This window comes from Palaemon carinicauda, chromosome 28, assembly GCF_036898095.1.
Source record: "Palaemon carinicauda isolate YSFRI2023 chromosome 28, ASM3689809v2, whole genome shotgun sequence".
NCBI lineage: Eukaryota > Metazoa > Arthropoda > Malacostraca > Decapoda > Palaemonidae > Palaemon > Palaemon carinicauda.
Window position 1 is genome coordinate 19,515,946 of NC_090752.1, and position 12,400 is coordinate 19,528,345.

General features: G+C 37.4%; 1 protein-coding gene across 2 annotated transcripts in view; it reads left to right on the forward strand.

Moving 5' to 3' along the window:
• Positions 1-12,400, forward strand: part of Pxn (Peroxidasin) — a 425,335-nt gene that overhangs the window by 128,495 nt on the left and 284,440 nt on the right. The gene's annotated exons all lie outside the window — the stretch shown is intronic.

Here is a 12,400-nt window from a genome sequence, read left to right on the forward strand (position 1 = left end):
ACACAAGAACTAATTTCTTATTCATAGGAAAACTTTTACGAAGGAGTTTTCTCCTTTGGATATATTAAAGTTTTATATAGCCTTATCATTTATTTCACCACACTCTTACTTAGTTCTGGGATGTGTAATATACATTTTTGTGAGCCTATATATCATTAGTGTTGTAGACTACAAAGTTTCATATCAATGTTTTATTCTTCCAAGATGTTCACCTATTTTATCATGTTCAAGAATTGTTACTGGTGGTTTGGATTCCCATATTTCAACCTTTAGTTTATGAATTTTATCAAGAAGAATAACAATGATACGTTCTACCACGTTTTACTTGATATTTTTTTCTCTGCATGCAATGTTAATATTATTATTTGATTAAATCTTCTTGTGCAAACTTATAATTGTTTTTAATTCTTTGATAAGCATTCTTAGATGTTTTCCACAAACACATACTTTGAGGTCTTTAATCTTGTATAAAGAAAAATTTCAGTTTAGTGAAAATCAGTGTCATTCTTGGCTTCTTCACCCAATTTTCTGTCTTGTGTCAGATAACATTTTTTTTTTTTTTTTTTTTTTTTGTGTACTTTCAAGGTGGAAATAAACATATTAAATTTGAGTATTTATGTTATTAAAATATGATATTCAATCTGTACAAAGTGGTTACCTGGAAAAAGATACAATAGGCAAAAGAATGTATAATTATCATGTTTATGCATCCGCGAAGCACAAATATACCTCGGAAATGTAGTCTTGGCAAATAGGAGATATAATCAGATTAATGAAACTGCAAATGTGAGAGAGAAAATGAAAACATACACCAAGAGTAAAGTAGCCAGATTAAAGAGCCCAGGAAATAGAGGAACTGTGGTGAACTGTAGGAAAAGAGAAAAGTACATCACCAACAAATGAATATCCTTGGGCCACGTCTTACAGCCTCGACAAATAATCATGCAAGTGATACCCCAACAAAATTTTCCTAGTTTCTTACAGTATTACCCTATAAAACTATTAATTCAGGACTCTTACGCCTGGTTTGAAATATTTGTTGAAGATCACTAGATGTCAGAGCTAACTACTTTTGTGCAAAGGACTCTCAACAAATAATCCAAAAAAAATTATTCCCCCCTCCACTAGCTTTACTAAGCATTGGACCGAGGCCAAAGATGTAAATTTTACAAGCAGTGAAAAGGAGCTATCTGCACAGTAAACCAATGAAGTACATATAATTTTACTCTTGTCATAATGCTGTTTGTTAGTTTTTCTTTAAACATTGCATGGTGACGAACTAATAAATGGCATTATGATATCTGTAGCTGAGAATACAGCCTTTGCTTTGAAGGAGACTAAGAAATATAGACTTTAGTACTTAGTACCTTGACAACTGCTTCCCAACCCTGGCATCCCAAGGTTGTATGTTAAAAAAAATTGGACTGCACTCAGTGATAGAGAAAACATTGTACTCACTAAAGGAAATTCTAGAAAGGTAAGCTAAATTATCACATCAGGACTTGCCACGTGCTTATATTTTCTCTTGCATAACCCTCACCCATTCTGTAGTCAATTCAAGTATATTGGGACATACATTTTGAGGAATATCATGAGTAGCTATCTATCACCATGGACAACACTTATGAAAAACATAACGCAAAATCTACACCCAGCAAACTTCAGATACTTCAGAGAAAAGGACACATGCAATAGGCTTGTTTTAATAGGAAAGGGTAGATGACTGAGCACAATAGAATGACGGAAACCGTGCAAAAAGAAAGAGAACAACAGAAATGCCTTATACAAAATAATGATTTTCGAAACATAATTGTTTTTCTTAATTGAAAGGAATTCAGTTTTGAGATAGGTATGAGAGCCCTTGATATTTTTTTTTTCTATAAAAAGTAGAATAGCCTGGTAAAGCCCTATTAGAAGATTTTCCTTGATGTAATTATTCTGTAGCAGGGGACCAGTTACTAATCTAGGGACAATTTACAATGGAAGTTATCTCAGAACATCCTATACATTCTGGTGAAACCGGTATTATTGTCAGGAAATCTGCCAGGATCTGTCCAAGTAATGTCTAAAAGGATTAAAGCCAGATTTGTCTTGGCTGAAAGATTTCAAGTTAATACTCAGACTCAAAATATATTCAAAACTAATTTTCTGCAAGATACAAACTGTTCCATATGCATTTTTGGGGATATTTAATCTAAGCTCGAGCCTCTAGAATAAAGTGTGTATAATATCCATTCTAGGAATTTTGCAGGGATTCCTTTATAGTAGTAAATTTCCATGTTAGACACAAAGAGTTTAAAGCAGAAAGTATTTCACATGAATCATACATACTGATGCATGCAATCAAACAGTTGTCCCTGCAAAAGTCAAATGAAGCATAGGCTACACTCGGCATTCGTCGCCATGTGCTGCTACAAACTAGACAGCTTAAGTAGCCCAGAAAAACACCTAATGAATTTTGAATACTATTGCAACACCTTTAAAAACAAGTTCTGCAATGCACTATAGACAAATATAAATTATCTAAAGGAGAACTCAAATACTTTGGTCACATGCTACTGCGTGTTATAGAATTCCTGAAAGTTTTAAATTTGATGCTATTTTTGTTATGTCTTTTTATAAACATGTCAACTTGAATTTCTGCAAATTAGGCCCATTATATTTCTATACCTCAGTAGTATCCTCCTCTCTTCTGATGACCAGGGCTGTAGCATGGATATTGACAACAGAGGATAATATATTTTTTAATATCACGGGATATTTTTTACAAGTTGATTTTTTACATGTTTATGATCTTAGCTCAGTTTGATCCCAAGCTCTTAATAGGAATATGCTGTAATGCATCAGAAGTTAGATTTAGTGCAGTCTTACATTTTTCCTTTCTGCATAGAGAGCAACAAGCACCCAATTACCAGTTGTCCCAAACATACTTTCACGTTCAAAAAGTAGTTCGAGAAGTAATCTTTGGTTTTAAAAAAATCATTAATTGCTCTTTGGTAAAGGTTTTGCCCTTGACACAGACTATAGAAACTCACCCTAAGTCAAATGCCGCTGGGTATGATGAAGTCCTTTCCAAAAAAGAAGAGTGGATGTCAAAATGCATTAGTTATCAAGACACTTGGCCCATTGTTTAATCCTTCGAATTATGGAACCATTTTATTAGTCTCAATTAAAGATCCAATTAATTTCATAAATAATGAGTTACATGTTACAGGGATGCCCTATAAGACTGGATAACACTAACAACAAAGCGTTTAAAACTCTAACATCCTACTTCCTGTAACCTATGGATATTTTCTATATATATGATAGGATTGTGGTTAATTATTCTCGAGAGTTAATGATAAACAGGCTTACGACACTTACTCTTTTGTCATTTTGGAATGCAATGGATTGAGCAAATAGGACTCCTAGCTGTTTGAAGGTCTGGAATTTACATGGACACCGCATTATTTACATGCAATGTATACTAAATCTTATAGAAATTCTCTTGATCAATTTCATTCATGCGAGTAAGCATTTCCAGTGAATCCAAGACAGTTGTTTTGCTGCCAATTCACCTGGTTTTTGTACAGTCCAACTGGGAGAGTAGGTAGTTGGTAGTAGGTTGGCCAGGGCACCAGCCACCCATTGAGATACTACTGCTAGAGACTTACTGGATCCTTTGACTGGCCAGACAGTAATACATTGGATCCCTCTCTCTAGGTATGGCTCATTTTTTCTTTGCCTACACACACACTGAATAGTCTGGCCTATTCTTTAAACATTCTTGTCTTTCCTCATACACCCAACAACATTGAAATAACTAAAGACGTCTTCTTTTGCTCTAGGGGCTAATTATTGTACTGTAATTGTTCAGTGGCTACTTTTTTCTTGGTGAAGGTAGAAGAGATTCTTTAGTTATGGGAAGCAGCTCTTCTAGGAGAAGGACGCTAAAATCAAGCTATTGTCCTCTAGTCTTGGGTAGTACCATAGCCTCTGTACCATCGTTTCCACTTTCTTGGGCTAGAGTTCTCTTGCTTTAGGGTATACTCGGGCATACTATTCTATCTTATCATTTTTTTTCCACTTGTTTTTTTTTTTTTTTAGATGGTGTGATGGGTAGGCATAATAGAAAGGCCATGGATGCCTGGTGGTTTATCAAGAGGTTGTCTTTTCCTTACCTGATTCTTTTTTTCTTTTCAAAAACCATCCTTACTGCCCTCTCTTCAGTTGAAGTGGCTATCCTGGAGGGTATTTGGCCTTGCATGGTGTATCAGCTCCTCCATGTTGACCAGTTTTCCAAACTTTCTTTCTATTGTCTATGGTTTGATCAATCACTCTATTTATATTTCTGTACATACTGTTTTTGTTATCATTCTTGTTAATTTGGTTTTCATGTATGATGTATCTGTTTTATTACCATTAATTCTTACGCTCTTTAGAGACATTGAGTAAAATCCAGCACCATTAGGTCCTAGATTTCGTCAATGTCGTGTACTGTATTGCAATATCCGTGGTCTTCATGCAAATATTTAGTTGCGTCCAGACAATATGATATTCTTTTGTCCCCAGAAACTTTGGTTTCTAATATGAGGCACTCATCTGAGATCCTTATAACTGGTTTTAAGAAGCCAATAATGTTGAAATGATGCCATCCTTATGGCCAGGGGAATGGCAGTGTATATTAGGAATGAATACCCTGCTTCTCATAAGTCCTGCTATGAATGTGGATGTCATGAGATTCAGGTAATAAAAGTCTGTGGCAAGCATAACAACTTCTAATTGTGTTCGATCTACTGGAATCCAGACATGAATGATTCTATCTTCGATTGTCTTCTAACCATTATAGCTTAGATACAAGAAGATGATAGAAAGGCCTCTTTTGTCTTTGTTGGTGATTTCAATGCTCACTATAGGGAGTGGTTAAATTCAGTTTCTCCTACCGATCACCATGGCTTAAGAGCTTTAGACTTTGCCTCTGAATCAGGCTGTAACAATTGGTAACAATTGTATAGTAATGATGATCCTGTTGTCCCTTTGAATGAGAATCTAGTCAACATAATTGATAGGCGTATCCCTTCTCGTGTGCTAAGATTCTGAGTGAAGGACAAACTATGATTGAATGATGACTGTAGACGTGCTTATTTGGAGAAGCAGGAGTCTTATCATCTTTGGAGGGGTAACATATCAGACTTGACCTGGAATAACTATACTCAGATTAGAGCTTTTGCCTAGAGAGTTTATGCTTCAACTGAAAAGGAATACATTTTAACCATAAAAGAAACCCTTTCTGGTACAACCCATGAGCATAAGTGGTGGACTACCCTTAAGGGTCCGGTCCGAAAGCCAATGTATGGGAGTATAGGAAAAAAAAACACAAAATCCTGAAAAATTTCACTGAGCTTTGTATAGCAATGGAGAATGCGTATATGAAATATTTTGTCATAATTCCTCTTACTTACATAGTTACTGGGTAATTAGTAAAAGTAACTCAATAAACCAAAAACATTATTCCGTACAAGAAAGTGCAGTATTTCTTCTGTTATCGTAAATAGCTTCCTTGAGTCACAAGATGATATATTACACGGGAAATTACACCCTTCGCCCCTTCAGTCCTACCATAGAGAGTACATGTCTGAGTTTGACCTTTGACATTCACTAATTTTCATTTTTTTTCTTCCTTTTTGGTAAGAATTTTATCATTTCAAAGAGGAAAAAACAATTCCAACATCTTCTTAACATAAGGAAGAGGAAGATTCGCTCTATTAAGAGTTCAGAAGATGGCTATATTTTTAGTGACTCAAAGAGAGTGAGAGAGAGTGGTGTCGATGGAGGAGCGGCCACCTTGTCTGACATGAGCCAAAAGAAGCAAGATATTGAGCAAAAGCATCTTCGTTTATGACTAAATTGTGATAAATAACTTTGTTTTGTTTATTAGTATCCAAAAAAGGAACATAAAATGCATAATATTCCAGTATCTTAAAACTATACTTATTGACCTTCAAATTCTATATTCTCTCTTACTTTTAAAGATATAGCATTGAAATTTGGTAGATAATTTAGAAAGATGTTGCCCTTTTTACTAATCTTTTTCATATTTTTTTCTTAATTTTTTACCCCGATTTTTAGGGTTTATTTTTTTACCATAATGAAAAAATTCATATCTAGCAAAAAAATGACTTTTAGAAAAAAAGAACACCTCATTTTATTGGAGGTCTAGATCAGGTCTATATATGGTAGTAATCTCAGATTTTATAATTATCAAAGGAGAAGATAGAATTTGAAAAATACTCATTTTCAGGATAATTCATCCTGGCATCACAAAACTGAACGTCACAGGCAAAAATCCTATGCAGTTTGGAGATGTCGTAAGTCACCTTATTAAGTAGTATGAATGTCATAGTCCTGTTCTTATAAAATGGCATTAGCTGGCCGGCCCCCTTAAATCTGCACTCTTTGGTGTAGATGCAACAGTTCCTCCTTTACTTAAACCAGATGGCTCTATCACTCACTGTCCAAACTGTCCAAAAGAAAAGGCACCCTTTTGGTAGATGTGTCTGACAGTAAGCAGAGTAATGAGAAACTCGAACTTCCTTATTCCTGTTTTCCTGAGGCTAAACTTACTAGTTTAGCATTGCGATCTCATGAAATTGAAGCTCTCTTGATGGACCTTGATGCTTAGGAGGTGTAGACCTAAATAGCATTTTTCCTTTTTTTTTTTATAAAGACTGCAGATTTCTTAACTCCAAAGTTCTCTGTTATTTTGTGCAAGTTAGCAAGAAGAGGAGATTTTAGCACTTGTTGGAGAATGGGTAATGTTACTCCACTATGTTACTCCAATTTCCATAACTTCCATATTATCTAAAGTTTTTGAATGCCTTTTGGCATAACGTCTTAATAGGTTTGCGGAAGGTAATCATCTGTTCCCTAGTTAGCAATTAGGATATCGTAAAGGCCTTGGAGCATGTGATGCCCTTCTTACAATCTTCAATGCAGTAGAGAAATCCCTTTATTGTGGTCAGGAAGTTCATATGATTGGCCTTGATTTTAGTGCTGCTTTTGACCGTGTTAATCATGAGGCCCTTGTTTTCAAACTCAAACAGTTGGGAGTTGGTGGGTCGTTTCGTAGCATCATTATTGAATTTTTAAGTAATAGATCGCAAATAGTTGTTGTTGATGGGCACCATAGTGAGTGCTCTCAGCATAGAAAACAAGCTTGTTGCATATGCAGAAGATGCTACTTTCTTTTTTGGGCTCAGCTATGTCGTCCTGGTGGAAGGTTCCTTTAGGCAGCTTTCTAAGGGATATTTGGCTACAGTGATACTCCTAGAGAATTTACCGCAGGTGTCCAGAATTCTAACTCCTGGCGTGAGTATCCTTAAGATAACTCTTAAGGATATCGCATAATATCAGGGAACTTATTTCTTGATACGACACATGGCAATCTTCACCCCGAATAGAGTTTTCACTCTGAGGGGGAAGAATGGGGAAATTGAAGGGGAGCCGTCATCAAGGTTACCCGTTGGATCCCCTTTCCCGTACTACTATGGCGTTAACTATTCCTTTTGTAGTAGCGAATTAAGCATGATGTATCTCCCAACTGTTCTCGGTTTTGTTACTATTTCAAGGATTATTACCTTGCAATCTCCAGCATCTTCATCCTCTGGAAATTTGAGTATTTAATCTTTCCTGTGTATAATTTTTTGGCTCCCATCTCACAGTTAAATTTGCATAATTTAGATGTTTTAGTAGAGCAGAGCCTTCACCAGAGGCAGCCATTTTGGACCGCTGTCATACGCCATAAATGCTTTATTTAGTTAGTAGTACGACGTCCCCAGTATTTAGCTTTAATGAATTATAGCTATTTAGGCAAATTATACTAGTGAAGATAAGATTACACATGTAATATTTCCTCTTCTGTTAAACCTTTCGATAGTATACGATAGGGCCTCGGTGATGTAGCGTAGCCAAGATCCTGACTCGAGTTAGGCTAGCCTAATGCGTTTTAGTATACTTTAGTAACATTATCCCCGTTTATCCTCGGATCGTTTTTATGAATTCAATCAGAGATAGCACATCTCCTAGAATTACTAGCATAATTCGATACTCGTCTCTTTTAGAGATTTAAGGACAAACCCTTCCTTCCCTCTGAGTGCTGCCATTAGGCGGCAACCCTATCTTTGGTCTTGCCATAGCGTAGTGTATTCCGGCTTGACTGGGATAGTGTTTCTGTCTATCCTCTTTGCTGGTGAGTATCCCGGCTTTGAGATACGACAGTAACTCAGAGTATTCAGTCTTGTTGTCGGCAACTCTACCGATGGGGGATTAGTCATTCCCCTGCCAGTTTTACAGTTGCCACCATAGGAAGCCCGGCTTCCCTAGCTCACAACCCATAGTGGTAGTACAGTTGCCGCCACCTTCTTCCTTGTGGTCTAGAAGACATGTCTTATATCCGGCAATGTCTTAGGCTGAGGAATTGTTATTCTTCTGCCGCCCAAGACGGCGCCGGCATAGGAAACTATGTTTGCTTGTTTTTGCTGCCGACAGTAGGAGGCAGACGTGTCGCCTGCTTTCTATGCAAAATATAAGACCCTTTCCCTTCCCCTTCTGTCCTTTAGTGACGGCTTAGCCGTCACATCTGTGGTTGGTATTCTACAATCTCTTCGCTTGCCGGACTGATTACGATGCCGGCCGGGCTCCCACAAATGCGGCTAGATTGCCGCTTCGACCTTCCCCCTAACGGAAGCAAGGCTCCGGGAAAGGTTGTGCCGGCCATGACGGCTGCCGGTGGGAGACCCTAGATAACTTTGAGTATTCTTCAGTCCTCTCTTGGACTGCCATCCACAAACCCTGGAACCGGCAGTGCAGCCGGCAACAGATATCGTGGCTGGATGGAAGCTAGAATTAATACATTCTTTCCCCTTCTATTTGAATCCTCATACCGGGAGGAATGCAGTAGTCCCTACAACCCTAATTATTGTACTAAACTATAATAATACGGTAGCCCTTCTCTCCATGCTTTCTCTCTCTCTGTCGGCTAGTGCCGCCAGGTATTAGCCTATCCAGCAGTATGCCGGCAGAATTCAGTATAAGACTATACAGTAGCCAGTATTTCTGCAGTATAGTAGATGCAGCAGTTAGAAAACTACAGTATATAATATACAGTAGTATGATTTCCAACGTATTCTGTGTTCCCTTTCACAGTCCATTGTTGAGACCGCTTTATGGTTGCAGTGTAGTATTCCTTCAATATCCTGATAGATCTTAGATCATCAGAATATAATATCCTTACCCTACAGTATTAATATTCACTTGTGGAGGAGTTAGTTCTAGTATACTCTGACTCCAGCTCTATGTTCTAGAGCTATTCCACCCTATAGTTCCCTAATAAGGAAATTTTAGATATTAATATTGAGGGAAGTCACAGCAATTGTCTGGACAGGAAACACAGATATGTCTTTCCTATTTATTTTCTAGCTTACTATCCTAAGCTATATCTATTATTAATGCATGTAATTGATTTATCAGTGTGATAAATTACCCAATACTCATTTCACTCTTTCTTTCCTTACAGGAGGAGCTCAAGGGGAAGTGTGCAGTCATGTGCTGCAACCACAAAAGTAAGAACTTTTGTGGCCATAACATATGCAGGTCTCATGCCTCCTGCTCCATCGCAACTGAAACCCTTAGATACTGGGACCCCAAGGGTTGTAACGTCTCCTCAGCCTTGATGACCAACGGTTTCGGCGATCCCAAGACGGCGGTGTCGAGGGATGCTGCGAGGGAAACACTTCGGTAGTGGGTAAGAGGGGTCCAGAAGAACTCTCCGGGACTTTACCTACCAAGCGACACCATTAGAAGCCTGCTGTTCCCTAAGGCAACATCTGATGCGGTTGTGCCCCAGGCACGGCCCGAGCCTCCCTGCATACAACTAGTGCTAGAGGCCGACATCAATAAGGCTCTAGAAGGCATGGACATCCATCAGGAAAAGATGTCAGAGGTGTCCTCGGACACTGAAAAGGATCTCCTTCAAGAAGACCCTGAGGGCTTTTGCTAAACTGAAATCTAATGGTCCTTCTAACGCTATTCCATGGTCATAGGATAGTCCTGCACTTTGCCTCTTCGATAGATAACGCCTCTGCCTCTCTGAGGGATCTAACTCAAAAGTTTATCTTTTTGTTCCCTATGGCTTTGGGTGCTAGAGTCAGTGAGATTGTGGCCCTTTCAAGGGATGATGGCCACATTGAATTCTCGGATTCCGGGGGGGGGGGGGGTGTTAAACCATTATCCAGATCTTGCATTCCCAATTAAAAGCAAACTACCCATGAAACTCTGGGGGCCCTGGAGGGTTGTTCCACTACAGTAAGCCGCTTCTCTGTACCCTGTGGAGTGCCTTAAAGTCTACCTATCCTAAAGCCGAACCTTTTAATGCAGTCAAATCTTCAAAGGGGAGTTGACAGGATCTAATCTTTCTCTGAGACAGCTAAGGTCGAAACTCACCTACTTCATCAGAAGGTCTGACCTGGAAAGTATTCCAGCAGGTCATGACCCTAGAAAAGTTGCCTCTTCCTTAAATTTTTTCCAATCTGTCTTTTGCAAGCTTACTAGCTTACACAGGATGGAAATTTTCTGTTTTGCAAACATTACCTATGTCAGTTGGAAGAAATTAAACACTTTGAGATAACTGCTGGTAGTGTGATTAAACCAGCTTCTTAAGTGTTGTGCATTGTCTCTAATGGACTGTATAATTATGGTTTTCTCAGTCCACATTGTGCAAGGGAACTCTGATCTTTTGTTCCATATGCCTTTTTAATATTATAACAAGTCACAGGTGATATTTTCCTTTTATGTCACGAGTATTACTGTTTCAATACCCTGTTCCATGATTTAGGGTCTGAAAACCAGTTTTCTGTATCGATATATATATATATATATATATATATATATATATATATATACAGTATATATATATATATATATATATATATATATATATATATATATATATATATATATATATATATATATATATATATATATATATATATATATATATATATATATATATATATGTATATATATATATATATATATATATATATATATATATTGTATATCTTATTGTATTATTACTACTACATGTATGTACTTTCAGAAACTTAAGGCTACTATTCCTTTTTACGTTTCCTTTCTTTGGACCTGCTATGCATATAGAATAAAAGTAGTGTATCAAAATTTTTTAACCCTCCTTTTAATAGACTTTGGTCTTTTCATCTACTGTAGACAAAGTTCTTCTTCATAGTGAGTGGGAGTGTACTATTGATTTACTTTATTCCTACTTCTGTACAAAACGGATTTTGAGCAAAGCGAAAAATCTATTTTTGGGTGAGATAGCCATTTCCTGATGGAAGGTTCCTTTAGGTAGCTTTCTAAGGGATATTTGCTACAGTGATACTCCCAGAGAATTAATCATAGGTCTCCAGAATTCTAACTTATGACGCGAGTATCCTTATCATATCTTTAAGGATATCACATAATATCAGGGGACATATTTTTTGATACGACACATAGCAATCTTCACCCCGAATAGATTTAACTTTTTGAGCGGGTAGAGTGGCGAACGAAAGGGGAGCCGTTATCAAGGTACCCGGTGGACCTCCTCTCCGTACTACAACGGCCCATCATTCCTAACTTGCATTTAAGCTGGAATAGCCGCAGATAGAGTAGTTTCGGGTGGGGTCATTTAAGAAAGAAGGGTGGGCCCATCAGGACGACATGGCTATCTCACCCAAAAATAGATTTTTCGCTTTGCTCAAAATCCGTTTTTTGGGCTCGGCCATGTCTTCCTGATGGATGCTTACCAGATAATTAACTTGAAAGTACTATATCTGTGGATTTGTATATGTGCCTTTACTTTGAATGAGTTCCTTATATGGTCTACCAAGCTTGGAACTAGCTTAGGGCTTCCTGGCCCCTGCAGGGAAAGTGTCGACTTCGAATATAAGGATTCAAAGTTTGTATCTCCATAAGGACGCAAGGGAAACTTTCTAGAGATTACCTTTTTGTACTGTGGACATCTGTACCATCAAGACTTCTATTTAAGGAAAATAGAATAAACTCTGGACTCTTTTATTTGATTTACTGAGGTAGATACATTTTTCTCTTTATTTTCATAAGCAAAATAATTGTCAATGTATCCATCATAAGTAGGAATCAAACCTTGCATATATAGACATTATATATATTCCTGACCTGTAAGGGAAGAACATACATATACGAATTCATTGTAAAAATGCCACTCAAATGAATGTAAAGCTAAACCTGTCTAGTTTCACTTAGATGTTGGATATTCTTGAACACTGTGTTCAAATGTTCACACGGCACTGGTGTTATTGGTTATATTCTGCACCTATATAGA